General features: G+C 33.5%; 1 long non-coding RNA gene across 2 annotated transcripts; it reads right to left on the bottom strand.

Annotated features, from left to right (window-relative positions):
* Positions 1-5,468: 5,468 nt before the first annotated feature.
* Positions 5,469-7,977, bottom strand: LOC129872009 (uncharacterized). 2 transcript variants are annotated; one of them, XR_008762374.1, is made up of 3 exons: positions 7,744-7,977; positions 6,796-6,940; positions 5,469-5,704 (listed from the first exon to the last, which is right to left on the bottom strand). It is a non-coding gene; the product is annotated as an uncharacterized LOC129872009 (long non-coding RNA). The 2 variants fall into 2 exon arrangements; XR_008762375.1 differs by having other exon boundaries at positions 6,796-6,846.
* Positions 7,978-12,503: the final 4,526 nt, after the last annotated feature.

The following is a 12,503-nucleotide window of genomic DNA, read 5'->3' as shown; positions in this document are numbered from 1 at the left end:
CCACTTAGCAAGACAAACTTAAAAAAATATACTCCACATTTCCACCTGCGAATATGCTCCTACAGCAACAATATCGCGAAAAGTTTTTAAAATATTCTGAATTATTTTCTCACATTATAGTCGGCCCGTTGGTTCTTTGTCACTCTCTAAAGTGAATCAGAAAAACAATAACCAATGAGAAATAGGTCATGGCTCCAATCGTGGTTGTGGTCGTGGTCGAAAAAGAAATTATAATCATGATGCTCGACTGACACCGAGAAATGATTAGCAATATAAAAATAAGAGTGAAAACCAAGAAGTTATACCAAAGAAAAATTCAGAAAGTATATGTCATAGATGTGAAAGTATGAGGCACTGATCACGGACCTGTCAGTCATCAAAACATCTGATTTAGCTATATCAGGCATTTTTGAAAATGACAGAAAATAATTCAGAGACAAACTTTATCTCTAAAGATAATATTGAACCTACGCAGCTGGATGTAGCTGATTTCTTCAATTTCCCAGAAGAAAATATGAATATTGATAATACTGATAATATTTAAATAATTTTTTTGTCTATACTAAATAATATGTTTATATTTTTTTAATTCATGTAAATAAATAAAATTTGTATGATAAGTCATGTTTTAATTATAATATTTACTTTATTTCTTTTTGAAGAAAAATATGGATATGTCTTAAATTTTGTTTGGATCAATGATCAATCATGAAGATATTTGTGTGATTGATAGGGGAACGACTCATGCTATTTTTAAAAATGAGAAATATTTTTTCTACTTGCTTATAAGAAAAGACATTGAGTTGTGATATTGAGATGTGGTTGACTTATTCTGTATATGTATGTGCCTATTGAGTTTAAATTTACTTGTCTATGATCCGCTTACTGGCTAACTGCGTGATCCTATCAGTACACCATGATTTTGTGTACTGATACTACTCTTGCTCTGCCTTTTTGTTAAGTACATGACATATTCAGCCAGTAGCAAAGAAACCTCGGTCGGAGGATTAACAGGTTGTTCAAAGTCCAAGGGTGAGCTATTCTGTCGTGTTGTCGGGGACTTTTCTATCATTGTTCTAGTCTTTTTCTCTTCTAGGACTTAAATGTTTAGAGAATGTTTTGTTTATTGATTTGATTCTATTTGGATTTGTACTCCTGTTCTAGCCTTGTTAGGTTAGAGTTTTGGTACGATGACTTTCAGTTCTCAGGATATGTTTACTTCCGGACTTTATTATTATCAACTTGGTTGGATGAGTTTATGGTAATTGAGTATTACTCTGGTTGAATTCTGCTTTCGCAATTCTTAACTTCCGCATTTTTTTATTATTGTTGTTGAGCTGTTAGAATGGTTCTCCCACTAAAATAAGTGTTGTGGGTGCCAGTCACGGCAGTTTGGGGTCATGACACCCTCAACGAAGGTTGGGCATATACGTTGGATTTGACTCACCCTTCATAATTCGCTACCTTAAATCATTGACATGACACATATTTACTGCTCGATTTGCAGATTGTCGGTTTGATGAAACAACTTTTCTGCAATTAGGGAGAGAGAAAAAAGAACACGAAAGAGAAATTATGTGAAAAGTTTTATCACTATCTCATTTTGATCCACGTGCCCGCACATGTGGGCAACAGGTCCAAAAGATCATCTACTGACAGAAAATAGCAAATCAAATGCCAGATGTATTTACTGATTTAAAACGGATAACTAAGTCACATATCTCTGTAGCAAATGTACCTATTCAAATTTATGTCCCAAAAGGATTATATACTAGTATCATAACTTCTGTATCCCAAACACGCCTAAAGCATGGTAGACCAATGGTTCAAAGGATAAAAATCCTACAAAGAGAAGCGTGAGAAATAATAAAGATGATACTACAAAAGAACCTCTTGAAGAAGGTCAACATTTGAGTAATCCTGATATTCCTGAAGAAATTAGTGAACCCGAGATTCAAGTGAATGAAGAACTGTCAATAAGTTTTACCGGTGATGAGATAAATTTAGATGGATCAAAAATCGCGATTGATAATGTTTTTGCATATAATGTTGCACTTAACCTCATGCAAAATAGTGAAAGCCTTGAGCCTAAATTCATCGAAGAATATCGATGTAGATGTGATTGGCTAGAATGGCAAAAGAAAATTCAATCAGAATTAGACTCACTTGCTAAACGTGAGGTTTTTGGACCTATACTCCAAACCCCTGGAGGTGTAAAACTAGTTGGCTATAAATGGGTTTTTGTGCGAAAATGAAATAAGAGAAATAAAATTATAAAATACAAGGCACGCCTTGTTGCACAAGGATTCTCTCAAAGACCCGGGGTCAATTATGAAGAAACATATTGTCACGCCCCGGGAGGGTACCCTAGACGTAACCGGCACTCAGAAACCATTTCTGGCTCCCAAGCGAACCACATAGTCTGATCACACATCCGTTCATTCATTCATTCAGCGAAAAGTTTAAAAATAAAGAATAAATTAGCGGGCAACTCAAATCACCCATCCAACTCAAAGAATAAAGGCCATGGGCCGACAAATCAACTAAAACATTTGTCATTTAAAAATAGTTTGACAAGAATAACTCAAGGATAAAAATACTCAATCGACTCATCACTATCTAGTCTATGTAGCCTCTATCACTACTATCTAATTAGTGCCAATGACATGTTCATGGCTACCTCAAATCAAAATGAAAAGGGCTAACTCTATGCAAGAATACACAGACGGTGTCCTCCGAATGTAGGGGAGGACTCACCAATACGCTGAGTGCGAATAGATCCCCAATGATGCTCCTATTGACGATCTCTTAAACCTGTCTCTGCATCATGAAACAATGCAGGTCCAAATGGACGTCAGTACGTGGAATGTACTGGTATGTAATATGGCAGAATGGAACATACCTCAAGGAAGAATAACATCGGTCCACATATCTCAAATCAGAAAGATAAGGGAGACTCAACAAGGCATCATAAGTCTAAAGTAGTAATACATTATTATTATTATTATTTTTTGACAAAGACCAATCATATACCATACGGTCCAATCCAATCATACACAATACAGTACAATCAAATCATTTACAATTCGCTCCTTTTTAATCATGTACAATCCGATTATATACACTCAACTCAACAATCAACTCAATAATCAAATCCAGTCTAGTCACACACTATTCTATTCAATCCAATCACAATCCATCTACTCCAATCCGACCATATACGATCTACTAGGCATTCAACTCAACCATCAGCTCAAAGGACTCAACTCAATAAATATGCAAATTAAATTATGCAACGTTTTACAATTCAACTCAAAGGACTCAACTCAATAAATATATATAACAACTCACTCAAGTGTCTTAAGTCTAACAAGAAATCGTTTAGACAGGACTAACTCATAAGCATATAGCAACTCACTCAACTCAACTGACTCAGAGCACTATCAAGACCTAAATGGGAGTTTCTCTTAACCGACAATCAACACTTATGAGCCAGTGAAGGTACAACGAAACGACGTCGTTGCCACGCCCATTCATACCTTGCCAGGGCATGAACGACGAACATTCATGGATCCAATCCAACCAGGTCCTATAATATCAAAACAAAAGCTCTCGGGGAAGCATCCGACTTTAACGGTTGAATCCCCCCTACGTTTGGCAACACAGGTATTGGGTTCGAGTATGGACTATACTCTTGCCCAATTCGGTGCTCGATACTCCTCCTATGACTCCATGCTCATAAAACTCCTCCAATCATCTCAAACAAGCCCTCACGGCTAGTTTCATGTGGAACATTGTCACCTCATCAACTCTGTTCTCATTTCAACTCAATTAATTCATAATGACGAGTCTAATTGGACCTTCTTTCAAATCGACTCCTCTCAAATCATCAAACTCTTCTCTTTAAAAATTTATACAATCTCAACTCAATGATTGCAGAAGATATTATGTACATAAAAATATAATTTCAACTCCTCAACTCAAACTCAAAATAGATACTTTAATATAAAAATACTCAACTCAATTAAAGGCTCCTCATACTCAACTCATACTTAAACTCTTTTCTAAATCAAAGATAAAACTATTAATTCTTTAGACTCAAAATAGTGTATAAGTAGTTTATGCAAAAAGGTTCACAATTAATTTATTTAAAGCTCCTCCTCAAAAGATCATTTATTTTCAAAACATTCCTAAGACTCCAATCAACTCAAATTATGCACATCACATACCACAAACTCATATTAGACTCCAATCCACTCCATCACATAACATCCTCATCAATATACCTCTTCGTCAACCATTCTACATATATTAAATAAGCACTATTCACATCATCACTCACATCGTCACCAAAACATCATCATCACATCATCATCATATATTATCATTTACATCATCATCAAACATTATCATCACATCATTGTCAAGTATCATCATCACATCAATCATCAAACATCTACTCCAAAATCCTTATTTTTGTCCTATGTTCATTTTATAGGAGCAAAGGGACATTCTTAACTAATCAATTCATTCTTTTCATTCCAATCAATACATATATATACACACAACTATCCATCTCAACCTCAAGACATTTATGACAAGAAATCTTATCTTGAGTTCATGTGAATGAAACATGGACCCATACTCTCAACAAAACTCAACTCAAGAATATCGTCAATACCTATAAATCTATATACAAAGATATATTTGTAGCCAAAAATATGAAAGATAACTATTTAGTAACTCAAGTCATTAAAAACATCAATCAACTAATAGTACTTAAAAACATTCCATAGTTTAGGAAAACTTTCAAGAAAACCTTCTTAGAAGGTTCAACTCTTTCACAACTTCTATCCAACACATATATGGGCATATGGAAGAACTAAATCCATATTTTAGGTTAGCCTTACATACCTTGTTTGAAGACTTTGAATTAACTTGATGTTAGGTCATCAATGGAAGGCTTGAATCCTTGAAACTCTTGAAGGCACCCTTTGTTGGAGATGGATTTGGAGAAGAAGAAGAAGAAGACAGGGAAAATATTTAGGGCTTTTTAGAGAGAGAGAGAGGAGCTGAAAATAATGGTCCAAAAACGTCCAAGAATGGTGTATATATAATTTGGAAAAAGTCCAAGTTGCCCCTCTTCAAAAATCTGAAAATTGGGCAAAAAATCTTGCTGGCGCTATAGTGGCCGTCGCGCCACTGCAGCGCCAAGCCAAAATAGGCTTAAAACCCTGCACATCTAATAGTGGCGCATCGCGCCAAGCCCCAAACTACTGAGGCTATTTTCTGGCGCTATAGTTGTCACGACCCAACCCCGTAGGCCGCGACTGGTGCCCGAGTTGGGCACCCAAACGTACCCTTATCCCAAATTAGCCTTTTGACCGAATAAACAAAGGTAATGATAAAAAAATTGCTAAATAGATCAAAAAATTAGATGTAGGCACGAGGGATGATAGGCCGTCACAGAACACACAAAAATCCAAACCATATATACAAAACCCACAACATAACTCTGTCTACAGACCTCTACAGATGATAGCATAGCCATATGACGGGACAGGGCCCCGTCGTACCCCTGACCAACATATTCAAATATACAGAGATAAAGTCAGTACCAAAATACAAGCTCCGAACAAGAGAGCACTGTCAATAACACAGCAGATGTCCTAAACAGGTGGATCAACAAATCGAACTTCGGTACCTGCGGGCATGTAACGTAGCCCCCCCGAAGAAAGGGGGTCAGTACGAAAAATGTACCGAATATGTAAAGCATGAACTGTAAATAATAAAATCATAATCTGAATAGTATGTGCAGAAAACAAAATAAATGTTCAAAATTTCAAAATACTTATCATAATCACAAATCATATATGCAAAGACATATGCCATATCCGGCCCCATGTCATGGGACTCGGTGAACAAAACGTGGTCGCCCTCCCGTCATTGGCGCCACAGCACATCATAACACCAGAGTAGGGAATATCTCCGTAACAGATCATATCATATCAGATGGCCATATCAAATCAAATCATATCATATCATATATGTACATGGCACAGCATAACTCCGTGGCATAACATACACCACAACCCATGTACATGTCATACCTGCCCCCTCACATCGGGGCACGGCGAAAAATGCAGAGAAGTACGCTTGATAACATATCCTGGCCCAGGCTCAGTGAAAGAGTGGTTACAGTATGTACGAGTAGAGTAGTGAGAGACTAAATGCAATTTAAAATACAAAATATTTATACAGACTCGATAGCATAATTTCGATAACAAATCATATATAAAAATACTTGAGTAATAATAATAGTGTAAGTTTTTTTCAATGTCCCGATAGTCTATATCAAAATAATTTTCTGAAATTATTTCCATATTTCAGAATATATTATGGAACTTAACGGAATAATTAATCATATGATATTTGGAAGAGTAGCAAAGAGTTTCTTTCAAATTGTACCTAACATGAGCCAAACAGAATAACAAAGAAAAATTCAGAATAGTGGAGCCCACCTCGGTCAAATGAGGTGGCGTATCTAATTTATGAGCGTTAAATATCATAACGTTATTTATAAGAGTTTTAAGGTAGTTGGGTCCTATTTGTACAAATTCTAGAGGTTTAGATAATTTTTCAAAAATATTCTTAAATACTTAATTCAATTCTACTGAATAGGAAAGGGTCAAATTTAGGTGTCGATTCCGAAGAGTAAAGTCATCCCCGAGGTTCGTATCCAAACCTATTACACCTAAGACATGCCAAGAGAAGAAAAGGTAAAACTTTACATACCTTTTTGGCCTTCTACGGTTGTCCAAGTTCAATTTCCGTTTCCTCCAAAATCTACAATTGGTCACATTTACCAATTACTATTCATAAGACTTTAAGAATTCAATTTTTCCAATACTTGTCTACAAAAATTTCGGCAGCATCTCCCCTGTATATATGACACCCCGAGATTACAACTCGGCCACAATATTAACAACCAAGCCAACAACAACACCAATTCCATCGATAATCAATTTAACACACCATAACATAAATTGGTGTAATTTTCCAATTAGTGCAACAACTTTCAACCAAACTTTGCATTTCCAAATAAATATGAATATCTCATATCCATAATTAATTTCAACTCATTCCAACATAAGTGAAAAATATTCCAAGTAAGCTATCCAATTTTTATCAATTTCATATTTCACTCAAAAATTCCATAAACACAACAAAAATATTATAATTTATTTTCTTCCTCCAACTTCATAATCAAATCCATTTCCTTCTTTCAACTTCACAACCAACAACAACACTCCATACTTTTAATAATTTACCTCCATATTCTTATAATATCATACTCAAATTACATAATTCCTACAAACTAGTTTAATACCAACTTACACCATATAAACTTCATTTATATCCCAAAAATCATAACAACAACTAACAAATTATACAAACTTATTTTTTTCCATTTCATCACCTAACCCATATTTCCAACTTCAATAAATTCATTCAACTTCCAATTCCAACATAAAATTTTTACCATAACTACTATTCCATAACTACTACTAAAATACTACACAAAAATTTAATTCATCTTGCCCCCAAAATCTTCATATACATGGATTTATACATATGTAAAACCCACCATACAAACTTCCATATTTCCATAAATTCTACACATCTCTACATACTACAACATCAACAAACTTCATAACACAAAGAAATTAGATTAATTGTTACCTTTTCCTTCCAACTTCTTCACTTTACCAAAGCTTCAAATCAACCAAACAAGCCTTCTATCTTCCAAAATAAATTTACCATGTTATAGAGGACCCTTGATTTAGTGGAAATACCAAGAAATTATAATTTTAGAGATGAAATTTCAAGGAGTGAATTTTTCCCCTCCTTGTCCGATTTCTCTTCTTTGTTTTCCTTTGGTTTTCCTCTTCCTTCTTCTCTCAATTTTCTTGAAGATTCTAGGAGTTAGATGACTTAAAGGCTCCCATGTGAAATTACCATTTTGCCCCTCACCTTTTCTAATATTTCCAAGTTGAAATTCCAATTATGCCCTTAATCTTTTATAGTATTTCTACATGTGAAATTCCAATTTTGTCCTTAACCTTTTATGGTATTTCCACATGTGAAATTCCAATTTTATCCTTAATCTTTTATGGTATTTCCACATGTGAAATTTCAATTTTGTCCTTAATCTTTTATAGTATTTCCACATGTGAAATTCCAATTTTACCCTTAAACTTTTCCAATATTTTCACATCCCAATTTAGTCATAAGAATTATGTATCCAACAAAATCAAACATAGCCTTGCCCTTGACTTGTTACCGTTATCCCAAAAATATCCTATTGTGAAAATTAAAAAAAATATGGGATATAACAATAGTGGCGTGGGGCGCCACTGGAGCGCCAAGCCCAAATTTCGCCCAGGCTTGAAATTTCTGCAGTACTAGTCTGTAGTAAAATGGCCATAACTTTTGACTCCGAACTCCAAAAATTGAAATCTTGGTGGCGTTGGAAAGAAGACTCAAAGACCTTTAATTTGGTAGGTCGTGGTCCACCCAGTTCTTTATATACTAGGAGATATGGTCGTTTGAAGTTGACCCTTATACTAACTCGTCCGAAAACTTAATCGATTGGAGTTCTTTGGACTCGACTTGGTGTTAGAGATCCCTTATGACCCCTAAACACCTCTAACACACTTCAAATACTTAGGAATTAATCCTAACTCACATGTAGAATTACAAGTCCTCCGGCCCGAGTCTACTCACACGTGAAGAAAGGTTTGATTCATTGCAAAAAAAAATTCGGGGTGTCACACATATTCACAATAGGATTGAATAACTTTTCGATATCTCATTAGTCTAGCAGTACATAAAAATTTTGAAATACATCTAATGGATGTAGTTACAGCTTACCTTTATGGTTCACTTGATAATGAAATTTACATGAAAAGTCTAGAAGGATTAAAATTGCTTGAAACATGTACTAAGTCTCGGAAGATGTACTCAATGAAATTGCAAATATCATTATATGGTCTGAAATAATCAGGGCGTATATGGCATAATCACCTCAGTGAGTACTTGATAAATGAAGGTTATATAAATGATGTCATATGTCCATGTGTTTTTACTAAGAAAACGGAATCAGAGTTTGTTATACTCACCATTTATGTTGATGACATACATTTCATTAAAACTCCTGAAGAGGTCCAAAAGGCGATTGAATATCTAAAAAAAAAATTTGAGATGAAAGACCTTGGAAAGACAAAACTTTATCTGGGTCTGCAAATTGAACATTTAGCAGACGGGGTCTTTGTCCACCAATCTGCCTACACTGAGAAAATCTTAAAATGATTTTACATGGTCAAAGCACATCCACCAAGTGGATAAAGATCCGTTTCGACTCCAGAAGAGAATGAAGAACTTTTTGGTCCTGAAGTACCATATCTCAGTGCTATCAGTGCACTTATGTATCTTGCTAATGCAACTAGGCCTGATATTATATTTTCTATTAAATTGCTGGCAATGTATAGTTCATATCCAACGTGAAGACATTGGAATGGTATCAAGCATATTTTGTGACACCTAGAGGCTACCATTGATATGAGTTTGTTTTATACTAACAAAGGTTGTGCAGACCTTTTTAGTTATGCAGATGCAGGTTATTTATCTGACCCACATAAAGCTCGATTTCAGACAGGCTATCTATTTTCATACGGAGGAAGTGTTATATCATGGCGATCTACAAAGCAGTCTATTGTTGCTACTTCTTCAAATCATACTGAAATAATAGCAATTCATAAAGCAAGTAAAGAATGTGTGTGGTTGAGATCGATGATACAGTTCATCAAAGAAAGATGCGGCCTGAAAAATGATGTCAAAGTACCCAAAGTTATATTCGAAGACAATGCCGCGTGCATAGCTCAATTGAAAGACAGCTTCATAAATGGAGACAAAACGAAACATATTTCACCAAAATTATTCTTCACATATGATCTCCAGAAGAATAGTGATATTGATGTATAATAAGTTCGTCTGAGTGATCATCTTGCAAATTTATTCACAAAGGCATTACCAACATCAACTTTTGAGAAGCTAAGATATAAGATTGGAATGCGTCATCTCCAAAATATCAAATGAAGTTTTTATCAGGGGGAGTAAAATACGCGTTGTACTCTTTTTTCCTTAACCAAGGTTTTGTCCTACTAAATTTTTCTGATAAGGTTTTTAATGAGGCAGCAATCAAAGTGTATTACCAGATGTGTGTACTCTTTTTCCTTCACTAGATTTTTTACCATTAGTTTTTTTCTAATAAGGTTTTAACAAGGCACAACATCTATGGGTGTTTAAAATAACTATATATATATGTTATTTCACTAGAATTTTTTTTATGGACATCTAAGGGGGAGTGTTGTAAAATTATTAAAGGAATTGGATGTCTTTGTGGACGTCCCTTTCTTCTTTTACTTTTTCCTTCTTCTTCTTTTCACTTTTCCTTCCCACCCAATTCTGTCTCCCAACTTTTCCCTCAACTTGTTCCTTTCTTCATTTGTAGTGGCTATTAATAGTCATTGTTGTTATGCAATTATGCGTACTGAATTAATTAGTGGTTTGGTTTGACTTAATTTGATATTTGAAGAAAAAATCCGACTATATTTGGGTTGGTTTAGTTTAAATTTAAAAAGTCAACCCGAGATCAAATTAATTTGACATTATATATATAATTTTTAAAATTAATTTTATACGTAAAATATTTACTTTGATATAATTTATAAATATTTCTTATACTTTTTCATAGTTTTTATTATTTCAAGTTTGAAACTTAGAATTTTGAATTGTCCAATGAAGGTTATAGACCATAGATATTACGAACTCTAATAAAGCTCAAATCAATACTAATGCTAACAAAAAAAAAATATTCGAGACTAAGAATGACAATAACGTTGAATATTTATTCTTTAATTTACATTGGTTTAGACAATGAAAATATATAACCTAATTTTATTTTTTTCTTTAATGTTTAGTCATGTAATTAATACTTATTAGATTTATTTTAGCATGATTTAGTACTTTTAAATTATGATCATTTTCATTATGACATATTAATTTGTAATATTTATTTATGCTATTTCATTATTATTTTTTGTTGAATATTTTAGCCATATCATCATTCATTTCATATTTTGTGTTATTTTTTTAGAAAAAAAATACCTTAGATAGTTGTATTTTGGTAGGACTAAAGAAAATATTTGAAGCACAAATCAATTATATGTTGGTATGAATACTTATTCGAAAAAATCAAAAAACCCGAGATTAAAAAATTTCAAAATTTAATTAGTTTAGTTTGGTTTATAAATTTAAAAATTCAACACAAATAATTTAATTTGATATTTAAAAAATCCAAACAAATCCACCCCTAAATATAAGGAAGTTTTTCCTTCTAATAAATTTAAACTGCATTGCTTTTGAAAAGTTATAAATTATTTGAGTCGATCTTTTCCATTGTACCTCAAAAGAGTGACATTCGATATGTACACTTAAGTGTGCCAAAGGTTAAATAAAGGTGACAGAATTGATAGCACTAGGAGATATTAATTTCACTTAACATATAGCTAGCATTGTTAATATAATTTTTGGTTCATCTATTTTTTTCAGTAATTAAAATTTATATAATTTATATGCTAGATTTATGTATTCTTTTATGCAACTATTAAACATATGGAATAAATATTGAGTATTACATATATATACATATGTGCGCGCGCACGACTTAATTAATTTTATTGAGTTTCTACTACACACCTTTATCAACATAGATACTGAGTAAATTTGTGTATCAATACTCGTACAAATGAAAAAAATTCATCAAGTATTTTTTGCATCGGACTGAGATCTGAACTTTGAGAATTCTTATCTCACTTCATTGATCGTTGCGCCACTAATAACCAAAAGCTAGACAAAATTACAAGAAAATACTAGTAATAAAACTCTCTTCCTTTTCAATTATTGTCTTCGATACGTATTTTTGTAGGAATCAAATCCCTCCATCCTTTAAGCATTATTGCTTTAGAAAAGTTGGCCCAACTAAGATCACTTTTACTAAAGCAAGATTACACTTTTTCAAAGATAGTCTCCACAATGTAAATAAAGGCCACTCCATAACCATCAGGTCAAGGACTTTTGTTGCTATCAATAACGTACATTCTTCACATCTTTCCCAGTAAAGGGCTCCAATAATCTAAGTTGTTATAGAAGTCCACCACCTCAGACTATGTTATAGGGTTACCACCTATATTATCTGGATGTATTTTGTATGAAGGAAAATATTTTTCGTTTTCCTAGAAAATGTTTTTCCTGAAAAATAAGTTGATTTCTTACTTATCTATTAGTATTGATAAGTAAACAAAAAAAAATTATTATCTCAAGAGCATTTATATTTAATCTGATGGTCAAGAGGTAGGGGTTTTAGAGGCGTTGGGTGAGTG

Source organism: Solanum dulcamara, chromosome 11 (genome assembly GCF_947179165.1).
Source record: "Solanum dulcamara chromosome 11, daSolDulc1.2, whole genome shotgun sequence".
In the NCBI taxonomy this organism is placed as follows: domain Eukaryota; kingdom Viridiplantae; phylum Streptophyta; class Magnoliopsida; order Solanales; family Solanaceae; genus Solanum; species Solanum dulcamara.
Note: the sequence above shows the minus strand (reverse complement) of the source record. Positions and strands in the feature narration are given on the sequence as shown.